Source organism: Cibotium barometz, chromosome 7 (assembly GCF_041138505.1).
Source record: "Cibotium barometz isolate CiBa-2024 chromosome 7, ASM4113850v1, whole genome shotgun sequence".
Classification (NCBI taxonomy): Eukaryota; Viridiplantae; Streptophyta; class Polypodiopsida; order Cyatheales; family Cibotiaceae; genus Cibotium; species Cibotium barometz.
This window is the reverse complement of record NC_141052.1, coordinates 13976317-13989820: the sequence shown is the minus strand read 5'-3', so window position 1 is coordinate 13989820 and position 13504 is coordinate 13976317.

Sequence of the window (13504 nt, the reverse complement as noted above, 5' to 3'; positions counted from 1 at the left end):
ATGTTTTTAATTAAATCTGTAGGGTACTCTTGAAAGAGATTTTGCCAGACCAGGAAAAGCAAGTATATATTTGTGATCCTTTGGTATCAACTATCCTGATTGACCCATCGAGGGGTCTGAAGAGGACCTTGCTCCTTATTTCCAAGGAGTTAGTCAGGGTACCTGCTTTGTTGTGCTACCATATATAGAGAAGTATGTATTTTCTTTGGATTTCAAGCTGTTGATGGAATTTAAGTTATTAGTGGTCTGTGTTAGGTTTCTTATATTTTTTGTTTACTTTCTCAATTTCAGAGGGCACATTGGTCTGCTTGTTTAATTAATGTGGTGAAATGCTGGATAATTTTTATGAATAGCCTTCTCGAAATGCATAGATAGTCTAAATTGTAAGTCATTATACTTTATATCGTTTCCTTCTTGCTTCCTAATTGTTGATTGTAAGTCATTCTTTATATTGTTGACTGTAGGGCATGCAAGAGGGCGGTTGCATTGATTGAAACTCTATGTCTTCAATTGAAAAAGGATATAGAGTGGAAATTTCTCAACCAACCTGTTCCTATGCAAAAGGATTCCCACTCTTGTGGCTGGCACGTAGTCTTAAATTTCTGGAAGTTTCTCCTTTCCAAGTACACTAATTTCTGGAAGTTTCTCCTTTCCAAGTACACTAATTTTGACAACTCTATAAGTTTCTTGTGTTACTGTAGTATAATTTCTTTATGTTCATTTCATGAGAGATCCCAAATTATTCAATTGACTTTTATGTTGTTTTGCAGTCCGTTTGCTCAGACGAGTTCTGGCTGTGGAGTGTGTGGGCAAAGGCAATAAACATTATCCTCAACAATGCAATTACGCCGCTTGATGACCCTAACTCGCCACTTTCACCAGCAGTTTTGCTGGCACTAGTGCATCAAAGAAGAGAAAAAAGATGCCGTTTCATTACTCTATTAAGCATTTTAGCTTTAAACAAGGAGTCCCTGAGAAGGGAAGCAAGGGCAAGGCAAAGAGGAAGCTTCCATTTGCAGGAAAGGGCAAGGACAAGGCAGCGAAGGTGCCAACAATAAAGGAGACAGAGCCAAAGGCTGAGTCAAAGGAGGAGGCCAAGGTTGAGTCAAAGGCGGAGGTCAAGGAGGCTGAGGAGGCCAAGGCTGAGGCTAGAGAGCCCAAAATCGCTTAGAGGCATTTTGTATACATCTAGAGACAACGTTGTAAAGATTCTGTATTTTTATTGAGCTCGGCTCATTTTTGTATAAACATTCTATATTTTTATTGAGCCCTACTCATTTTTGTATTTTGTGAGTATTGTGCTTTGCCATAATAAAATAGATTGTTGAGACTTTTTATTCTCATAACTTATCTTTGGTTAAAACTGAATTTTAAAGACGTTTGCTTCAAAATTGTTATGAGTACTTTGTAGAGTAGACACATGTCCATGTAGAAATTTTTCATCACATTAGTCATTGCTAAGATACAACAGTTTAGTACAAGTCTTACAATGACTTCTATTGGGCCTAAGTCCCTCGATACAATACCTTTCTAATTCTGCACGATAGATTTTTCCTCCATCTCTTCTTCTCTGGGTTGTTCATCTGAAGAATTCTTTGATGCACCTCTTTGGCTTCATCTATCACTTTGTCTACATCTTCAAGGTCTTTCTTGAAGCTTTCAGATATCTGGATAGGTTGATCATCTGTATCCCCAACGGAGTAATAGGAGTCATTATCACAAGAAACAGCTAAAATAGCTAGCTTAGCAACCTTGCTAGGAATAGTCCTCTCATTAGAAGAATTTGCATCCATGGGTAGCTTTTGTATAGAGCTTATATAAGTTGTAAGATATTATGTTCTCAATTCCCTTATGGACTGGTCTTTATATACTATTTTGGATGGACTCCGAAACCATCAACATAAAAAACCATGTGCTATAAATCTGTGTGCCACTAAAACATTTTGGAATATTAACCCTAGTACCTACACTGAGCTGACCATTACTGTGCACATACAAGATAGGTTTAGAGTAAATTTGTTGAGCTATATTATAACTTTAATATAAAAATCTAAATTCATAGCTCTTACACTTTTTTGAGGGCAATGACTTTACAAAATTAACATACTTGAAGTAGCTTCAAAATTAACATACTTAAAGTAGCTTCAAAATTCACAAAATTTAAAATCCCTATTAACTGAGCGATATACCATCAACATCCCAATCCGGATCTACCGTCTTTGGCTCTAGCCATTTTCGAATCTTCCTATTGTTCACCTTGAATTGTGCTCTGCTAATATCCTCACCTCCCACAATATTGAGGTGCTCTCTAATATTTAGGAGGCTCTAATGTCTACTTGCACCTACAACTTCCATTGCACCACTAGGCAATCGAATGCATATGTCAAGAGGAAAAACAACTTGTTCATTTGCTTGCATTGGGACCCAACAACTATTCTTTTTCATCCATCGCTCATAATAGAAGCGTATGTGTAGTGTGGCAGACACTAGATTCTACTATATTGCACTTGAATGTGTCAGCCTTATGTATCCCTTCTATAGTCCTCCACCACCCACTGGTCTCCAAGCAAGGCTACCATGTCTTCACCTAATACCTTCTTGCACACAAACATGGTAGGTGTTTGTAGAGAAATAAAATTGATTGAACATCTTGGCAAAAAGATGTATTGGGCATACCCAACTAAGACTCATAGATCGAGAGGGATTTGCAAACTTCAAAGACCCTTGTATATCACAAAGCATCTTTGATTTCATGACCATTACAGTCCAAGCATCTGGAATTGATCATTCTATAGAAGATAGGGGTGGAGATGTGATTATCTATAGCTTACTAAACCCACCGTCCTGCTTTGGCACCAGGATAGGAGTGCCAGTAAAAGAAGACCTTTTCCTTAAGAAGTCTACACTTGTTTTATAAGAAAACATTGCCTCACTAATGTTTGCATATGCAATGCTTGAAATGTTCTAGTAAGGCTTTCCAATGGCTGCTCCTCTACCATGTTTGAAGGAAAAATCTGCAAACAAGAAATAAGTTCACTTCGATTGAAACATCTCTGTCAGAAAATCTCATGCCCCTTTCCACCTACAATCCTTACAATTGTATGGAAATCGAGTTTGTTGGTGAAGATGGATATCTCGTGCTGTGTAAACATGTTGTATGGTGGCCAGTAGTTTTCCATTGCTTGCCTTCTTGAAGCCTTGTAAACAATCTTTCCAATGGTGCTCCAATACATTTCGTCGTCGAACCCGGTGAGGCCCGATTGTAGCAGGCTGTAGTAAACCTAGGCGCTCTTACGAAATGCCTCTCCCACCCAAGCACCATCATCGTCCTTCTTGTTGTGCAAGGATATCTCCTCAATCTCATCTTTTGGTCTTCTTGGTGCAGCCATATCTTCTTGTTGGAAGCTAGAGTAGAAAGGTTAGGGTTAGAGTAAAAAGGAAAGAGATGTGTACACTAGGGTTTTACGGGAGCCTTGATGAAAGAGATGGAACTCCGAGAAGGGAGGTAGATTAAGATGGAGGAGAAAGTTTAGGGTCTCGGGCTTTGATGGTTTCATTAGGGTTGGGCAAATGAGATAGAGATGGAAGAGAAAGGGAGAAAGAGTTTAATTTGGATGTTCAAGAGGGAAAGCGGACTTGAAAATGAAATTTTTGATTACTGAAATTTGAGATGGGTTTTTGGGGGGAAATGTGAGTTTTGGGGGGATCTCGAAAATTTCAAAATTTTAAGGATTTTTTGATCCACGAAAATGGTGGGAGACCAGACCTACCCTAAACCCCCTACTTTTTTAAAGGGACAAGTGTAATTTTTAGTACTGAAAGCCTAGTCCCCCTCCCTACAGCCTAGTCCCCCTCCCTACAGCCTAGTCCCCCTCCCTATATTCAAAGGAGACCAAATGTGCACAATCTTCTATTCCTATTGGTCCGTTTGCTGATTACTTTCATTAGTAAAAGGCCCAAAATATATTCAAATGCCCCCTAATGCTAGGTTGAGTTTTGGGTCAATTTGGATGTTGAACATCAAAATTGCTACAAAAGTTCACCTCTCTCCAAAAAAGACAAACACATCTTCCCATCTTCAAAAATACCATGTGATTTTTCCAAAAATAAAGGCCACCACACCATCTTGTGCCTTAGCTCCATCGCCATGCCACCATTTCCTTTTGTTGTAATTGCTCGACGTCGCTCGGGTCTACGCCTACACCATAGTAGTTGCCATTGTCGTTGGTGAACTAGACACTTTGTATGTCAATTAGACTTTACTTTAATATGTTTTTTAGTTATATTTTTAGCATAATATTTTTTTTAATTTAATTGGTTCTAGTTTACTTGTGATTTGAAATTGTTGTTGTTGAAAAGTGTTAGAGCACTATTTATTATCTTCAAATGATGATGCATTGCAATTTGTTTATTCAATTAAAGATTTTGATTTATCATTAATGAGAAATCCTAATGATTTATCATTAATGAGAAATCCTAATGATTGGAACATTGCACAAATGTTACAATTTTCATGACATTATTTCTCAAAACATTAGGCTTTACCATATAAAAAGAATGTAACATTAACATTACACAAGCTTTACAATTTCATTAACTTAAAATTTTCTAACTATATCGCTTGATTTTTTTTCAAATAAACTAATAAATTCTTTTTCTAGCTTATCTTGTATGTTCAAGTTTTTTAAATCTTACAAACTTTTGTTTCTTTAGAAGTCTCTATTTGTGTAATAATTAAAAAATAATGCATTTTATAAACATGGTTATTTTAAAGATGATTCAAGTACAAAATAATCGATATATTTTAAAGTTAGTATTTTGATTTAATTTAAGTTATTTAAAGTTTAAGAAAATTTTAGCCTTTTGTGATAATCAAATTGTAAATTTCTATCCAATACTCAAAAAAGATATATATTTTCAATATTTGGGAAGGGAATCTTTCCAGGTAGGCTAGGTCAACTACCTATTTAACTTGAAAATGTGTTATAAGATTGATCTTAACAACCCCCCCCCTTCTCCCCTCTCTCGTCTTCTTCGCTACTACTAAAAAATGTGATTAGGCAGCACAAGCTCCCTTTATGGAAGGATGTAATGATGGTTGACTTGCATAGTTTTTCATCGTAGATTCAAGGGTAGGCCACTTGTGGAAACTTTCTTGTAAAAATGAATGAGTTTCTAGAAAGATTTGATTCAACTTTGGCAAATGATATGCATGGTTCTTTCTTTGGTGAAGATTAATCTATGATATGCATGTGTTCTTGCTTTGGTGAAGATTAATCTATGATATGCAACATGCATACATGGTCAAGGTCCCAATTCCTTTCATAACTGAGAAGAAGTTAAGTCTAACATAATCAAAGAATGCTTGATAGTCCATTTAAGATTAATTTCCAATCACTTCTAGTTTTACACAAATAAATATATATTGGATTGGATTGTACCAATGGACTTAGATTTACAAAATAATGTACAAAAAAATTAAAGGCTCCTAGATAAGGATATTAACGTAAGATCAAGATGTTTAAATTGTAACATGTTAAAATTCAACTAAAATGTCTATATCCAATAGTTAATGCTATTTATTTGGGAGCGACAACAATAATTGTAAGATTAGGTGGGGTTGAAATAGGCACGTCCCCCTTACATGTACAAGCACAAAGATGAAGGCTCCAAATAAGGATATACAAGGAAGACCAAGCCGTTGTTGAGAATCTTTGGGCTACTCAAGGTGGTTCATCACCCCCCCTCATTTTTAACTTGGCTGGGTAACTCAGAGGCTCTTTGGCTTGCTTACACTCTAGTTAAGAGGTTACTTTTAGATATGGTCGGGTGTGAATCATAATAATCATTACCTCCCCTGGATGCTCAACTGGCTACTCTTAGGTGGTCAGGTAGATACACAAAAAACAAGATAAAATAATAAGATGGGTGCCTACTCATAGGGTGACCCCTCTTTTACAACAAATGTCTGGGGTAGTGGTGGTAGCTTCTTTGTTTCTCATGACCTTGATGTCGATGTCATGGTGCCTCTTGATTGCTATGAGCTTGACTCCACTTCTTGTTCTTCTTGTCGATGACGTTTCCTTCTTCACTTTGTTGACTACTTCCTAGCTCTTGGTCTTTGCTCTTTGGCTTGACTCTTGGGTCTTTGTCAATTCTTTTGGTGTGGACATCATTCTTCTTGTTGCCACTTGATGCTTTGGTTCTTTGATGGCTTTTTTAGTGTTGATGCCATACTGTATGCTATGGTCATCTCATGCACTTGTGCTTTGAACATGCTCATGATAGTGTTTAATGCACCTTTTCTTTGCTTATGCACTTGTGTGTATCAATTCATGCTAGTGAGATGCTTTGCCCATGTGTATGTCCCTTCCCCAATGGAGCAATGATATTTGTCATGCTTTATGCTATGTGAGAAGGTCTTACCACATGAGCTTTCTCTAGCTTCAATGGCAGTCCATAGCAATATACATCCATTTACCCTCCGGGCTTGTGTGTGGGATCCTTGTTAAATTGACAATACACTTAGCAACATATTCTTTGACTTCCCTCCATAGGCCTTTCCAATGGAAAGGCTGAAGCAAGCTGCCGGGCTTGTGTGTGGGATCCTTGTTAAATTGACAATACACTTAGCAACATATTCTTTGACTTCCCTCCATAGGCCTTTCCAATGGAAACTTTTCCTTATGGCATCATAGGTTTTCAACAAACCCAAATGTCCCGCCCCATGGGAGTAGAATGCATCTCATCCATGACCTTTTTCTTGAAGGATGAGTGGGGTACAAGATACACCCTTTTCTTATAATAGAGGAGACCATTGTGCAATTGAAAATGAGGTAAATCATCACAAACACCATGCTATAACTTCTGCACTGTTTGTGAAGCCTCATCATCAAGCATATATTCCTCTTGAATCTCCTCAACCCAATCATTATGCACTTTGTGATGGCTGATAAAGAACATGCCCATATTCTAGAAAATGAATCCGCCACCACATTATCCTTTCCCTTCGTATATGTGATCTCAAAGTCATATTGTTGAAGGATAGCCAACCATCTTCTTTTCTTAGGTGAGAGGTTTGATTGAGATAGGAAGAATTGAAGAACTCTATGGTCACTTCACACATAGAATTTGCTTCCATAAATATAGTGATGCCATTTCTTGATTGCATGTGCAAGATAGCAATCATCTGTTGATCATACACATGTATCTCCATTTCTTTGTCATCAAGTTTGCAGATTTCATAAGCAATGACTTCATGATCTTGATACAACACCGCACCAATACCTCTTCCACATGCATCCACTCTAATAGTGAAGGGCTTGGAGAAATCCGAGCATACCAAGATAGGTGTTGAAGTAAGCATTCTTTTCAGCTCATCAAAACTATTTTGTGCCATTGCATCCCATAAGAATGCCTCTTTCTTCAACTTATTTGTGTCAAAGGAGCCACTACATGTGCATACCTCTCAGTGAATCGGTGATAGAATGATGAGAGACCTAAGAATCCCCTCACTTGAGTGAGATTGGTGGGAGTAGGCCAATTCTTCACACATTCCACCTTCTTGGGGTCCATTGCTATGCCATTAATGCTCACATTGTGACCAAGGTATTCCACCTCTTTTGCCATGAATGTACAATTGGTTTCTTTGGCACACAAGTGGAATGCATCAAATACCTCCTTCACATGAACCAAGTGCTCCTCTTAGCTCTTTGTATACACCAAGATATCATCTAAAAACACCAAAAAAAACTTGAAGAGGAATGGCTGTAGCACTTTGTTCATCAATGCTTGTGGCCAATGAATTACATAAACCAAATGGCATCACCATGAAATGATAGAGAACTCTTTCGGTAGTATGAAATGCCGTCTTGTGCTCATCCCCACTTTTCATTCTTATTTGGTGGTCAATCTTGGCAAAGAACTTGGCACCCTTCAATTCATCCAAAAGATCATTAATTCTTTGGATTGGGTACCTATGCTTGATGGTGATTTTGTTAACATCCTGATAATCAATGCACATTCTAAAAGTCCCATCCTTATTCTTCACCAATAAAATGGGAGATGCAAATGGCGATTGATTTGGTTCCACCCAACCAATATCAATGAGCTCTTTAACTTACTTTTCCACTTCATCTTTTTCCACTTTTAACAACCTTTATGGAGGTTTGTTGACCGGCCTTACATTTGGCTCCAAATCAATTACATGATCAACCTCCCTCATTGGTGGCAAGCACTTGGACATATGAAACACATCTTCATACTCTTTAAGTAACTTCTTCATTCCCTCATGTATAACTTTTCTCTCTTTTTCATTGTCTTACGCCTTACAAAGCTACAAAACATACATATAGCCACTCTTCTTCAATTCCCTCTTTAGTTGTGTGCTACTGATCAAGGTTAACTTTGAGGTGCCAAAACCATGCAATGTAATGGTCTCCTTCCCATGCATAAACCTCAAAAAGCTTTGTTTCAAATTCATGGAAAAGGTTCCAAGAGTTGAAAGCCAATCACACCCCAAAACCATATCAATGGGCCCCATATCGAGCACTAACAATTCAGCTTTTTCAAGTGTACTCTTTTGAGAGCATTAATTACACATTCTACAAATCGTTGTACAATCCATGCTATCCCCGTTTGCTACTTCAACTTTTATTTTCATTGCCAATGCATCCGGGTATAATTTCAGATTTCCCAATGACTTGTAGTTCACAAAACTATGTGTGCTACCGTTGTCCACCACCACAAATGCATCTCTTTCCCTCGGGGGGTGCACTATATGGAAGCCCCTCCTACGACGTGCGTTCAAGGGGTATTTAAAAAACCCCTTATCTGTGAATTTTGAGCTAATAAAACTACCCCTTTTTCTTTATAGACTTACGGGTTTTTTTCCAAAGTACAATTAAAATACCCCTCTTGTAATTGTATTTCTGTAAATTTACCCAATATTTGGGATTAAAAAAACCCCACCTAATGATCGCACGTGGTAGACTTACATTTTTTGAGGTGCACCCCCCAAGCTCTTTCCTTAACCTTAGCCTTGAATCTCAATGTATGTGCCCCTTTGCAACCGGCATAATATTCATTAGATATGCACTAATCATGAAGATCACCAAGAGAGCCACGGGGGTCGAAAGGAAACTCCCCATTTGGATCTAAAGAATAGTTGGCATCCACAAACTCACATGGCTCTTCAAATGGCTCCAATTCTTCGTCATTAGTGTCATCTACCACCTCCAAATAAACCATATTAATCTTGACATTGTGGGCTTTTCACTCCTTCCAATGATCCTTGCTATACTTCCCACCACATTTGTAGCATAGGTTAAATTTGTCCCTCATCTCATGAATGCGGTCTTCCTTCACAAATTTGGGCTTGGTGACCTCATCATTAGTTGGCTTTGCAACCGCTTTGTAAAGACTTTTGAGAAGTATTTCCACCCTTGAAAGCACCCACATTGTATGGTTTTCCACTGCCACCATAGATGGTACGAAATTTGGGTACATTTGGAGTGGTAGGAGATGGCTTTGTGAAAGCATTTGACCCATAATCTGGCCAACGGTTCACCCATGTAGTTGCATACTTTTCTTTATATACTTCAGCCAAGATCATTGCATCCTTGAGATTTGTTGGTCTTTGTGCCTTCACATCCGTCACAATTGCATTCTTTAAGCCCTTTGAGGTACTTGACTATTTTGAATTCCTCTTTAAAACCTTCCACATGAAGCATAAGTTTGAGAAATTTATGTGTATAGTCCTCCACAGTCATGTATCTTTGTTGTAGAGCATTCCATTCACAAACCATTTTGTCCTTGTGCATCTTGGAAGTGAATATGTCTCTCATATCTTCTTTGAAAGCATCCGAACTTGTGGCCTCCATAACCTTGTGATTGGAGGTGCCTCCACCATGCACAAGCATATCCTTCCAAGTGTAAAGTGGTGAAGTAAACCATAGCTTTTTCACTTTGCTCTTGGGTTCATCTCAAAATAGAAATCCAATTTGTTGACCCACTTGTCAAAGACATCATTATTAGTGCCTTCACCACTAAACTTTGAGAGGATGATCTTGTCCTTCACACCCTTGAATTCATCTCCACATTGCCATGATGGTCACCATGCCTATTCATAGGCCCATCCACATAATGATTGTAGTCCTCAAACTCACCAAAGAAATCTTCCTCAACATGAGCTCTTGTTGAAGCACCGCCACGATGAGTATTCCCTTTGAATGGAATGTGACTATCACTCCTTGGGACTCTTGAATCTTCATTTTGAGATGCATGCCCTTTGCCTAACATCATTGGGTGAGTGTATAAACATTGGGTTATGCATAGCAGCATGAGTAGGCTGAAAATTTAGGTGATAATTCAACATGAGCTTGTCGAACCTTCTGAGATGTTCCACCCTTGTCTTCATCCTTGGTCTTCATGTCATCACGCATGCCCCTTATCTCTTGTATAAGTGGTTTCGTCATGCTTTCCATCATGCTTTTCATCATCATCATCAGTTATGACATATAATTTGTCATTGTTTTGCGAACATTGCTTGTGCATTTGCTTCCCCTAAATGATTTGATGTATTGACCACATCTGCAAAACTTGGCCCACCAATTTGCACATGATTGACCCTATGTGCCACATTTGCAATGTTGTCATCTTGTATATTCAAACCCTCATCACCAATCTCTTCTACACGGTCCTCATTCACCATTTCCCTATCTTCCCTTATCTCATGAAGTTACATTGCTTACTTAGACGGACGTCCCCTTGCCATGATTGCTAAAAATGGAAAATGGCTAAGAGAAGGCGTGAATGATGTCAGAATTGCATGATCTAGGGCTCTATTGAAATCTCTTGAGGTATAGAATGCAAATATTTAAGAACAATTTTTTTTAATAGGCCTAATATTCTCTATGTTAGGGTTTTTACAACACTGCTCAAATCGGAATTAGGCTATAAAGTATTCAAAACTCATCGATTTGAATGGAATTTGATGTGTGGGCTTATAATGACAAGTAGTAACTATGCCTAAGAGGGTTTGACCAAAGTCAAAGTGCGGATATCTCTGTTTTTTGACTTTTTGGTCAAAGTTAACCATATAGGTTTTGTACTTTAGATTTTTTGGAAGCCCTAATGATGTACATCCATTGTATGATGTCATTTGTCCCAAATAGCTCGTTGTTTTTGACTGGGCACAAGTTTGACCTCTAATGAAAAATGGCAAGTTGAGGATCCAAATGATGTTGGAAACGGAGAGGTTTAAGGCTTTTTGGGAAGGTATAAGGGAGTACTAAGAGCCTATATAATCACCCAAACTCTAGTCCTAATGTAATTTTACTGAATTAGGGTTTTGTGAATCTCTAGCTTTTTGTCAAGAGCTCCTTTGGTATCCATTTGCCTTCCGCATGTTCCACATGTACCACCCTTTGTTTCCAAGTATCTTTGGCACCCAAAGATACTTATATGTGTCCACCCTTTGTTTCCAAGTATCTTTGGCACCCAAAAGGAACTTATATGTGTCCACAATTCCCCTCAATCCCAACCATGCATGTAAATTTTAAATTTTTTTTGGCATGGTCTCCTTTGTATTAGTGACCAAATCTCAAATTTTTGATGTACTCAAACCACAACTAATGTTCTCTTGACAATTGGCATAGCATCAAGGCATATCTTCATTGCATAATGCATTGACCAATGGCATAATACATGTGATCTTTGAGTCAATTGAAGATTGATTGTTGATGGAGAGCTTTGCTTGCTAATCTCCTAGCCAAACCTTCCCACCTTCCCACCAAAGTTAATGGAGATTGATTGTTGATGGAGAGCTTTGCTTGCTAATCTCCTAGCCAAACCTTCCCACCTTCTTACCAAAGTTTAGAATCCAATGGCAAGAGTTGGGGCCGTTTCTTAACTCCGAGTACCTAATCCTCTTCTTTACTGCTTTACCATGGCACTCATGGTGGCAAGGAAGATTCAAGACATGCCTCCCTTGGCCTCTCCAACCAATTGCCAAGTTACCCTCACACAAATCTAAGATTTTAGAAATAGAATGTGCATACAAAGTGATGAAAGGTGTGATTTGAACTTCAAAAGTGTAAGTATGATGGCTTACAATACTTGCATGAACTCATGCACACTCCAATTATGGAATTAGCATGTAATCATGCTACTTTTCGCTTCCCAAGCTCCATTGTCCAAAACAACATCAACACCAATGCAACAAACAAGGTGAAGCAAAAGGCATATGGATTGGAATGTATCTTGACATTCCCAAGCATTGAGATGGCTTGAATGTCACACCAATGATTTAAGAAGCATCAAATAGTTCCAATGGCATCCAATGGTGTATGGATTTGATCAAAAACCCCCAAACTTGAGACAAATGGATTGATAATTGGTCTATTTGAAGCATTAGCTTGTGTAGTGGCATCTTAGTGTCATTAATGATTATTAAATAATGGCAAGTTGAAATGGCCAATGTCAAGAAATTAGAGTTTCTTGTAAATGCAAGGAGAAGATTAGCAATTTCTCAGATATTACCTCAAAGCCTTGCTTGTGATTGTATGGTGGAAAATACCTTTGCCATGAAGAAAAATGTGGACCTCTGTTTTTAGATTTTTGGAGAGTGTATGGGCTTCAAATCTCAAGAAATAGGCCTCCAAATTGGTAGTAGATGATGGAAAACACCATTACTAAGATAAATGGAGCATTTAGACATGTGAGGTCCCTGTACCCACCACGCAACGAATTCAGGGATGCTAGCAGCGAAAGTAGCACTTCTTGTGTGGGGCAGGGTCCCACACCTGCTGGGGCCTCGCCCACGGATATCCGGACAAGAGACTAATCCATCGGTTTAAGAACCCGGAAAAACTTCCCTTGCCTGGAAAGCACGGGCGATTCCTCCAGGATAACTTTTCTCTAACGTAGTCAAAAGCCTTAACTAACTGAACTGATTTGACCGAACCCGTAAGTCCCATAGTTAGATCAGGGAAAAGATTGTACTTGGATCATAGAGACCAATGCTTTTTTCCTCATTGTGAGACACAGCCGTTGATTCTTTTCTATAAAACAATTTTTGTCCAGGATTTACTTCATCTATCGGACCAGAACAGAATTGAGTCTCAATTTAGGGATCCATCAGTCCACCAGCCCCATCCAGTCCCATGGGTTAGCCAACCGCCCAACCACTGTAGTGATGGAATCCAATTAAGAATTTGGTTAGGTTGTCCCGGGTACTAACGAAAAGAGTTCCCAAGCCCCCTAGCCAGATATTCATGCAAACTTAAAACTAGTCACACCACTTACACACCCACCAATATGAAATTGCCTTTTTCACAGATTCAACAGTCTTTAAAACAATCATTTAATGAAACCATAGTGTCAGTGATCATAATCCTCTAATTATCTAGTTGAATCCTTATTTCCAAACATTCCTTCATCGGTGTACCTATGGCATCATTGGCAACCAGAATGCTCACCCCTGTCCACTCAGGGGCCTTTTCAA